Genomic DNA, 11,022 nt, shown 5'->3' on the forward strand with positions numbered 1-11,022 from the left:
AAAGAACCAACTTTTAGTTTTGTCAATTTTTTCAATTGTTTCTTTTGTTTCGATTTCATTACTTCTTTTGCTGATTTTAATTATTTCTTGCCTTCTACTTCTTTTGCTGTTGTTTTGCTCTTCTTTTTCTAGGATTTTGAGATGAAGTCTGAGATCATTTATTTGTTGGTTTGCCAAATCAGGTTACCTTGTAGTGTGTTTGTGTAATCAGATTTTTGAACTGAAATTCTGAGCTTCACTTTTGTTTTGTTTTAATGTCTTACATACTCCCAGGATGAGAGTCTATATATTCAGGAGACTGGATCTACTCTAAAATCTTTAAAGACCTTTTTGTTAAGTCTGAAGAAAGAGTTGAACCCTACCCTCATCTCTTCTAAGTTTGTTGCAGTTCTCTTCAAGGAGGAAAGTGCAGTTTGCACAAGTGTCCGAGTCCTCATGTTTGAGATTTAATTAATATAACTTCCTGTTTTTCTTTTCCTTTTCCTTTGGTGTATTCTCAAGGTGAAGTTTAGAGTAAATGAGAAACAAGTCTGCTATAATCTTTTATAAAAGATTGGAACTGGGATTAATGAGAGAAGTAACTGCATTAAAAATATGGAGACTTAACCTTGCTGATGTTTTCAAATAATATTTAGTTATCCAAGATATATATTTTTTCTAATGGTGAGGGGGAAAAGAAGCAAGATCCAAAATTATAGGTACATGACATAACAGGTATGCAAAATGGTTGTATAAGTGTATGCTTATGTGCATAGGAAAATAATGAACACCAAAGTAAATAAATCAAAATGTTAAAAGTGCTTATCGCTGGTTAATGAGATTATAGATATTTTTTTTTCTCTTTATACTTGAAATAAGATTTTCATAGAAATAAGATAAAAATTAAGAATCTGAAAGAAAGACCCTTGCTGATAGGCAACAAGTTGATGTTTGAATTAGAAACAAAATTTTTTTAATGTATTTTTTATTAGCACCAACTCCAGAGATGGGAAAAGGATCTTCTCTTATTCTCCTCCCCATTTCTTCTGACATGTGGGAGCTTTTTTAATGATAGATTTCAGTGAGGAAAGGACACCTGGGGCAACAATCAAGGGAGATTTAATTACACCATGACAAAATATTTAGAAGTGCCTTTCTGTTTGGGCCATCAAATATGCTGCAACAGGTGTAAATCCTTTTCCTTTTCTTAAGTAGTATTTAAGGTGATTTCTTACACACTAAGATACACATTGATTATGAAAAAAATAACCTCTGGCCGACTTGCAAATTTCTGATTTCCACGTTAATTTTTCTGATCTTTTGTCTAAATTTTAGGTCAAGGCAATGGTACTTGTTTACTAGACAGAAAGTTCCATGACACTATGAACCATGTTAATTTGTTTTTAATTCATTTATGTATCCTCAGCATGCCCAAGGCCAATCACTTAGCAAAGTGGCAACAAAATGTTCAAGCCAATCTCAGGCCAGCTGACTAGAATTTAGAACAGAAAGCTCCTCTTTTCTCCCTGGGGTACCAGTGCCTGGAATAATGGGGGAGAAATCTAAAAGACCTCAGCAAAACGGGGCTGTGTAGACCCTGCTTTTCACATGGGCAAACTGAAGGAGATGGTGGAGCAGGGCTAGGGAATATGGTTGGGATCTCCTTGCTATTGTTACACTTTTGGCAATGAGTAGCAAAGATCATTATTAAAATCTCTTTGTCACCTTTTCTTTTCCTCTTTCTTAGAAAGGGGTAAGGCAGATTACAGGGGCTATATAAATTTACTCTTAAATATTGGAGAATGAGTTGGGACAAGGCCCAATCTGACAAATAAACATATTTCAGAGTCAGTAGGTTCCATATCGTCAAGAAATGAAGATGAGATCTTTGGTATATACTGTGAATTACCAGAACAGGTGACAAAGCAGGGAGGGTTTAGGTCTTATGAATAGATGCTCAGTGTGACTTTAGATAGATTCCTGTATTATTGGACTGAAATTCTGAAACTTTATGGGTGAAGTCAGGAATGACTTTGGGGTTTGAGGTGAGAGAAAGGCAGATGAGGATAAAGTTGCTAAAGGTGTTGAGACATTTGGCCTGGGGAAAAAGACTAAGAAAAAGCTGAATGGTGGGGGTGGGTGCATGCTAAGAAACCTTGGATGGCTGACTTGAGACAATAAAACAAGATTGGATCCATTTAAGGGAAACTACAAAATCAACTTGGTAACCATTGCATACCTTCAATTTGCTGATGTGCATGTAACATTCCTCTCCACGTAGAAAAGCTGTGGAGATTTCTGTGTCTTACATTACTGGTTTAAGTGAATGAAGATATGAATGATTCATTACAAAAGAGAGCATTAGAGAGTCAAGTTCTTAAAGCTGGAATTTGAAGAGAAAATATACTTTTGTTTCCTGGTTGTGACAGAAGCAACAAGAGTTTCTAATTGAGATACAGGATAATGTGCTAATTACTTTAACAGAATTTAGGAAATCTTCATTTCAACCTAAAGGGGTGACTCAAACTGTTGAAATTTCAAGTATTGTGAAAAACTTGACAAATATTTATATACGCTTTTGAAACTCTCATATCTAGACAGTCTGGACAGCTCCATTTTAAGGCTAGATGTGGTTTCCAAAGGTATCTTTATCTTCTGTGTAGAAATTAGGTTCTATTTCATGCACCAAGAATCCTTTTAAGCTAAAGTCCCCAAATAGCTATTCTGAGCCAGTCAAGCCAATTCCTCTTTGAAATCCTAGTCTTCTGGTCTAGGTATTACCCTCTCTGGGGCCTCCAATAAATCTGTCAGCCTCCTCCTAGTTGATTCTACCCACTATCTCTAGATTGACTTTCCCCAAATACTGCTTTCATCATGTTTGTTGGTTGGTTGACTTTTCTGTGAAGTAAACATGATGGCTTTCCTTGGAGCATTGAACCCAATGATGTGTTTCTTGACCTAGTAGCATCAGCATTACCTAGAGAGTTCTGAGAAATATCAAGTTGGAGGTCCTGCCCTATATCTACTAAATTAGAAACTCTGGTGGTGGGGCCCAGAGACATGTTTTAATAAACCCTCATGCATGCTGGTGTTTAAGAACCATTGTCATTGCATGGAGCTCTTAAACCTGGTATTCAAAGCATTCTCTTTAAAAAATCTTGAAACCTTTGCCTCTTATTTGGCACTTATTGACTCTTTTGAGTTAAGATTTTTTTTTCCTTTCTGTATCAGAATATAACCTTTAGAGAATAATAATAATTAAAAAACCACCCAAAACAAAAACTCTCTGGTCTGTATGTTTTCTAGACTTACTAACTTATAAAATCATAAAGCCTGAAAGGACCTAGACAAGCATATTTTGCAATCTTTTAATTTCAGAAATTTTGAATAGTACCATATGCATAGTGGACATTCAATTACCATTTGTTGAATGAAATTAACAGGCCCACAAGGGGCCACAGAAGTGCAATTAAGACTGCTGAGACCTCAGTGTCATTGTCTTAATTTAGATTGTAAACCTAAGGGTTTGTGAATGTATGGGAAAATCCACGGATGCCTTTTCTAGCTTTTCCTCCATGGTTCTTTGCAGGGGCTATGATATTTGCTTACTGAACACAAGGCAGCATGATGGTTTGAATACAGATGGCAGAGAAGATGAATTGAGAATGAAATAAAAATGAAAACAAAAATAAAATCAATGTTTTTCTTATAACTACTTTGAGATAAAACATGAAATATGAGTCTGTCATACATAAAAATAATATCTTTCTTGAAGATCTAAAGCATAAATAAAAATTAATTGTAGCACACAGCTGTTAATTATCAGGCTTTGGAGCATTCCAGAGGAGTTGTTCATAAATATCTATTCAGTGAAAGATCACTTGCTCGTTAGGACATGCTGACATCTAGTATTGAAGACACTTGCCAGTTGGTAATGGCCGTGGCATCTGTATATTCTAGGGGTCCAGGCTTCCAATGGTCATTGCACTTTTAAGGGATAGAGTATTGCAGTAGAAATAGCAAGTTTGGTTTATGAAACTACTTTCTTTCCATCAGTGTTTATACTGCAGGAGAAGATCCTTGACTTGCTAGGATGCCTCTGTGGTGATTCTTCTCCCAAATGAATTGGGTCATGGGTATGACAGACATTTGTGGGTGTGTGCCACTTTTTTGGCAGGCAGTAAATCATAATGGTGTGCTGAATATAAAATACAAAAAGTAGCTTTTATATTGCATTTTTATTATCAGGGTTCAGTGCTTTGGGGCCATGTTAGAAGTTGTTATTCCCAGAAGAATGGCAAAGACTTGAAAAACATATTTATTGTCCTTTAGAGAGAGGACAAGGCCATGAAAAAGTCTTTGTATCTGAGATGAGAAGAAATTTGGGAAAGGCAATTCATTCCATTAGGTTATAAATAAATAAAAATTAATTGTAGCACATAGGTTAAATTCCTTCCTCCCACCCTCACCCCCCTAATCTTCTGTGGACAGGGCAGCAAAAATAACCAATCTTGTTACTGTAGGTCAGGTTCATTAAAACAAACTCATGGATTTTTCTAATCATTTTTTGTTGTTGTTGAAGAGCAGGCAAAAATCAAAGGAAGTGGCTTAAATAAGATAATGTACCTATTTAGAAAGTTTCAGGGCAATAATATTGAAAATATAGATAGGTCTGGTTTTCCTGATTTTGTCTGTCAACATCATATATGTCTCTTGTTCCTTGGATCAGCTTCTTTCTTACATTGCAGTTCTTGGACCTGCATTCTTGTCTCATTATCCAGGACTGAGTTCCTGGTTTAGGAATTTGTCAGTTTTGCCCAGGTCCTCTAAGTTCCCCTAAGATCTAACCTTACACTTGCCATTCCTTCTCTCTCTCAGCTGCCAGGGTCCAGCCCCTGTACCACAAGCTGATTCAGTTTCTTCTATCATGGATTAGGTTTTCTGATGTTGCCTGTAATAATTTGGGGCACTGTCTTGCTTCTGGATCCCTTGGCACCATGCTGGGCTAGCATTTTGAATAAACTTCCACTATTTCATGTTAACTTCCTGATGCCAGTTCCCTGGCTGCATTATCATCTCATTTATTGTCATATTCTTTAGATGCTTTGTTCTGCCTGCCAGACTGGACATTCTTCAGCACCTGCAGTTGGGCTGTCCTCTCTGGTGAGCAGGTCTACTTTCATGTTTCAGCTTCTTCCACTAGGACCTCCCCAAGCAGTTATTATGTTTAATTAATTCAAAAAATGTAAAATATCTCCTTCAAATATGTTTGCTTCAAATATTGTAGTTTAATCATTTTTGTTCCAGTTAGGTTGTATTACATTTAAAAAATTAATCCTACAGTTTTGTATTACTCTATGTGGGTTCTGAAAATGGTTACCTTTTCCTATTTTCAGTGATTTTTAAGTAATAAAATGCAAATGAACCTCAGTTTTAATGGAAATTCTGAGAAAAATTCTTAGAGGAACTTTAAAGTGCTATCTAACTAAATTGTGCCTGTTTCTCTCCTAATGTCTAAAACAGAAACCCTGGGCCTAATGATTGTGCTTGTTTACTGTGTTCAATCTGAATCTAGATTGGAAGAGTTGAAGAGCAGGCAAAAATCAAAGAAAATATGTATGTTCATAAGTGTGTGTGTGTGTGTGTGTGTGTGTGTGTGTGTGTTTATAGTGTTGGAAGAATGAGAGGTAAGTAAGGAAAGGAGAAACTTATTCTTTTCACTTGACAAATGTAGAAGGGATTTCTGTGCAAGTATGGAAAAAGGGATCACTCACCTGCCCACCAGTAAGTGTCATGGCTGCCACCTCTATGAGAAAAAAACAGGTTAGCTAGAAAAAAGCATAACAAATTTATTTAATCATAGTTTTACATGTCATGGGAGCCTTTAGACTGAAGACCCAAACACCCAGAGAGAACTATCCATTTTTAACCTTAGGATTGAAGAAGTTTAGACAGCTGTGTGGCAATATGATTGGACAAAAGATTATGCTCTAATTGGATATATGATTGAAGAAGGGTAATGCAGCAATGCCTCTCTGTTCTGACTTTTCTTGGCCTCTCCTTCCTGCATTCCTTCCCTTTGAAAATGGTGCAGGACCCTTTCTGGAATAGTGATCTTATGACTTACAATCAAATTTCTTTATTTGACTATTATTTATTATCCCCTTGCAAGAATTTACCTCTGTATCCTGACAACGGACTTTTGTTTTTTTTTCCCCAAGAATTTGCTTTTATAAATGGTGCTTCTAAGAACATTCATATGAATACTTTATTTTATGTACATATTTCCTAGTTATATACGCAAGAACTATGTGTTAAAAATGTACATTTAGCACAATAAATTAAAAGGAGGGCAGTTCATGAACTAATTATGAAAGTGTTCATGAACTAGTGATTTTATTTAATTTTATGAACTAAAGTGAAAGAAAAATTTCTGTATACCTAAGGTTCCACCCCTGCCCATAAGTAATCACCTGATTTGGTGACTCATCTGGGGCAACAGAGTGGCAGAGATAGGACTAAACCCCAGAAGTATAATTATAGACAGTTCATATGCTTTTTTCATTTCAACACATGTACATTATTCTCATCATTCTACTTGGGTGGCCTGAGAACTACAAACTTCACAGGTTCAGAGAGATTATACACCACTGAGTTGCAAGTCTGTTTCTGCAGAGGAGATTTGGTTTTAAGAAATTACTCAAGAGTGTTTATATTGCTTCACCCATGGGCCTGTGTGCTGTAAAGCTTGAAATGAAAAGAATGGCTTTGTGGTTTAGTTTTATGAGGGAACCAAAGCCATAGAGTTATGATCCAGTGCATATAACATTGAAGGATCACAATTTAAAATCCAATAATTCTTGCCATTTATCTTCACCAGAGGATCTCAAAGAATTTTATGAAAAATTATAGACTAAGAATTTGGAAGCTATGAGCAATTTATGATTAAAAAAAGAAGTTCTAATGTTTTCTGGAATGCTCCATGGCAGTCATTAGAAAAAATATGAAGAGAGAGCCAGGATCATGGACTCCTTAGCTAGGAACCCTGGAAGTATTACATGTGACCAAAGATTCAATGATTCTGAGTGGCTTTGACTTGCTTTTCTAGGGACCCTGATGGTTGAAGAAAGGCATAGAAGAGGCAGTTGTGAATTAGTTCCCAAGAACCTATAAAAAGCAGTCATATTGCTGTGGTTCTAATAATACATTTTTTATAACATCTTGTTTTTCTCATTAGCATTTCTACCTTATTAATGGGAATTTTAAGCACTGTAGTGTTGTGAGCCAGAAGAGATTTTTAAACAATATAAATATAAATAGTTATCCTAAATTGTATTTGGAAGAAACTACTTGAAGCATTTAGGTTATTAAATAAAAACACCAAGTTAATATGGGCTATTTTAAGACCAAATATGAAATATAAAACTTTGGCGATCTGCATGCTTTCTAGTGGCTGGCCAATAGGATTTTTAGTTGAATCACTACAGAAAATTCAGCACAAAATATTATCAGATTTAACCACCCACAGAGTATAGTGTTGTTACTAGTTTATTAGGCTAAATCAAAGGTTACAGTATCTCTTTTTCTGCACTGATTTTCAGCCCAGAGGGGTAAAGTTTTAAAATGATAAAATTTTAGAAAAAAAGCACGGACATAATAAAGACATAATACAGAAATATTTTATTTAGAAAAGTAAAACTATTGCGTGGTTATGCATGAATTTTTAGCTTTTAAATTGTTAGAGAATGTCTCTGACATTTCAAGAATGAAACCAGAAGAGGAACTGTTGGGGTCTGAGGTCCCTATGGAAGAAAGACCTGTAGTCAAGTACAGTATTAAGGTATCCTCCAGAAAGCCCAAAACATAGATGGTGGGTGGCATGGCTGGATACTACTACTAGCAGACAGTCTTTTCAGAACCTACACAGGTTACATTTGGTGATAATAAGTGTTTAGGAATTCCTGTCTTTTTTATCTGTTCTGACTTAGTGTGTCTTATCTTGCAAATGAGATAATCTTATTTAGGGGTTTCTGTGCAGTCTTCAGAAATAGGAACTTGTTAGAAATGCACCACCTAGGAACTTATTAGAAATGCAGATTCACTTGGACCAAGACCTACTATAAGTCAGCAATAGTAGAGGTGGGCCCAATAATCTTTTTTAAAGCCTGTGTTTATGATGCTTGCTAAAGTTAAAAAAGAGCTGAGTTAAATTAAGTTGATCAGTGTAAGCTTCTTGATAATCATATCAAAGAGCTCAAAGAGCTCCTTTCCCAGTGCCTGATTCATAGTGTGCTCTCAATGTGACCCTGAGAATATAAAATATATTTCATTTCTTATGCAATAATTTGTGATGTTTACTATCACATTTTAGTCTCTATTTTTTTTCACTGTATATTAGGAACTAGTAGTTGCCTTTGCAGATTATTCATTTTCTTTCCCTTTGAGACTAACACTTCAGCCTTTCACTTAATATGAAAGAAAGGTCATCTTCAAAGAAAATTGTTGTCTGATGCTTCAGCTATTTGATTCTCTAGAGAGTCACTGAGAAGCAAAGTTGATTCATGCCAATCATTTCTTTCCTATTTTTAAAGAAGCATAATCACTTCACTGTCAATAATGATTAGTGGAATCTAGTCTCTACTTCAGGACCAGCCAAAAAGTTCAGTGGCCAAGAGTTTGTTTTTTTAGGACTTCTAATTTGGCTCTAAATCTGCTTAGGCAGCAGTTTCATCCAAGGGCTTTAATATTCTCTGCTTAAAGAAATGTGAAAATAAGGAAAAATCCATTATAAAGAAAGTTAAAGTGCAACAGGGTTGAGGAGAGAAATTGTGACATGTGAATTCATAGGTATTGTATACTCAGTTATTTGTGATGTGTGAAATCAAGGGTAATCATGTAGTTCACATTCAGTTAGATTCACCATGGTCCAATCCTCTTTTGTATCTTGTTAGGCTGAAGAAAGACTCAAGTGGATTGAATATATCATCCTTGCATGTGATATCTAGATCTTGGGGAAGAATTTCCTCAGGGTAGGGACACTAAAAATAAGAGTCAAGATGTGGAGTTGGATATGTCCCTATGGAAATGAGATAGGTGATTCTGAATAAACCTTGAAATTCAGGGATCTCTGAGATTTGGGGGAAGCTCTGCATGGAGCAAGGAAGAGAGGTAGCGATGGTCAACGGATGCTGAGAATCTAGGAAGTCTTGGAAGTCTGCTGGGGGCAGAAAGGAGGTAGGTTCATAGGGAGTCAGAGGTCTAAATAACTACAGGACTCCTTAGGAAGTATTAGGGGAAGTAAATGGGAAAGTGCTTCTAGGATAGAATTCAGTTGAATGGTGTTAACCACTGCCTGGCCAGCTTTTTTCCTGAGTGAAGTTAGCTATTTCATCATATATTCTGGATTATTTGCTTGACTGATAGCTCTGAGTTCCTGGATAGAACTGCTCAGTTTTGTTCCCCAGGCTCTGGTGTATTCATTCGTTCAGAGAGGTATCCAAATATGGGGGAGGATTAGCCTCTAGAACCCAGATTCTGGGAATCAGCCTATCAAAACCTGCATTTTAAAGTGTCCACACTGACTGAATGCCTTCCAGTGTTAGCCACCATGGAGATGCCAGGGATCCGGTAATGATCAAGAAAGGGTTTCTATCCTTAGGAAGCTATGAGCCTAGTGAAGGTGATAGATATCTAAACAACTTATTATATAATTCAGTGACATGATCGTTGTAGGTATAGAATATTATATAAGACTCTAAATGCTTTTTCTGCCTGAGAAAGTTAATAAGGCTACTCAAAAGTGATATTATAGCTAGGCCTGATAGTGAAGAGTACAAGGGACATTGCAAATAAAAGGACAGTGTATAAAAAAAGTACTGTGCTTTCAGGAAATGACAAGCAGTGTGTTTTTGCAGCAGCATAAAATGTCTGAGGGTAAGTGGTGGAGTTAAAATTGGACAGATGGTATGGAATTAGATCACAAAGGACCTGAGTGTGATTTTGCTAGGGGGAATAAGGAACAGAGTTTTACACAACGGAGTGACATGGTCAGATTCAGTTTAGAACCATCATTCTGTCTCCATTAAGACAGTGTGAATCTGAAAGAGAACAGAGGTCAGATTTTAGGGTAGAACCTTGGTCAGGCCTGAATCAGGGTCATTGCCAAGATGGTAGAGAAGCAAGGTTTTAACTGTTAGAGGCTTGAATTTGTCATGCTGACTTCTTTTTCTTACTACTGCTCCCATCTTCTTGGGTGCTTTTATAGTTGATGCTCTGATAATTTTTACCTCTATGGTTGCTTTAGGTGGAACAGATAGAACTTAAGCCTATATTTTGATCTGTATGGACCTTTCTCAATCTCAAAGATTTTATCATACTTTCCTAAGGTAAGCATGGAACTAAACCTAATTATAAAGAACTCACTGTTAGTATATTAATAAGTAAAGTCTGTACTCAGATACTATTTCTTATGATGAGTAATATTCTTTGAACTTAGCACATAATTTATGTGGCCTCCATCAAATGCAGTAATTCATTAATGAAAGCTTTATTGACATTTGTTACTAGAAGCTGTTGTTAGCATCTCTGAAAGGTAGCCAAAAAGTATTAGAAATCCTTTTGCAGAATTGACCAATCCTTCTTAATTCTCTACAGCCATAAACCAAGAAGTTTTTTGAAAGCATTTGATTCATTCATCCATTCACTTACTCATCATCTGTTAGTCCATTAGTCAAAAAATATTTGTTAAGCACCTACTATGTGAAGATAATAATGACACAAACACCACATTAGGTGGAAACAAGAATAGCACAGAACATTCTGGGTGGGACTCATGGTTCTCAGAAATCCCAGCAAATAAAAATATTCTCAGAACTTCGGGCAGTCTTTAATATTCAGAATATTTTTCATTCATTCTTGGATTAGAAGGGAGGGTTTTAGCTTCTTATATAACCTAAGAGTTTTATCTCTATCCTCATTTGCCTCTGGTAGTTACTTGAAATGTTGTTCACTGGACTCTGTACTATGACACTATATTCACCAGGT

This window comes from Marmota marmota, unplaced genomic scaffold, assembly GCF_001458135.2.
Source record: "Marmota marmota marmota unplaced genomic scaffold, marMar, whole genome shotgun sequence".
Classification (NCBI taxonomy): domain Eukaryota; kingdom Metazoa; phylum Chordata; class Mammalia; order Rodentia; family Sciuridae; genus Marmota; species Marmota marmota.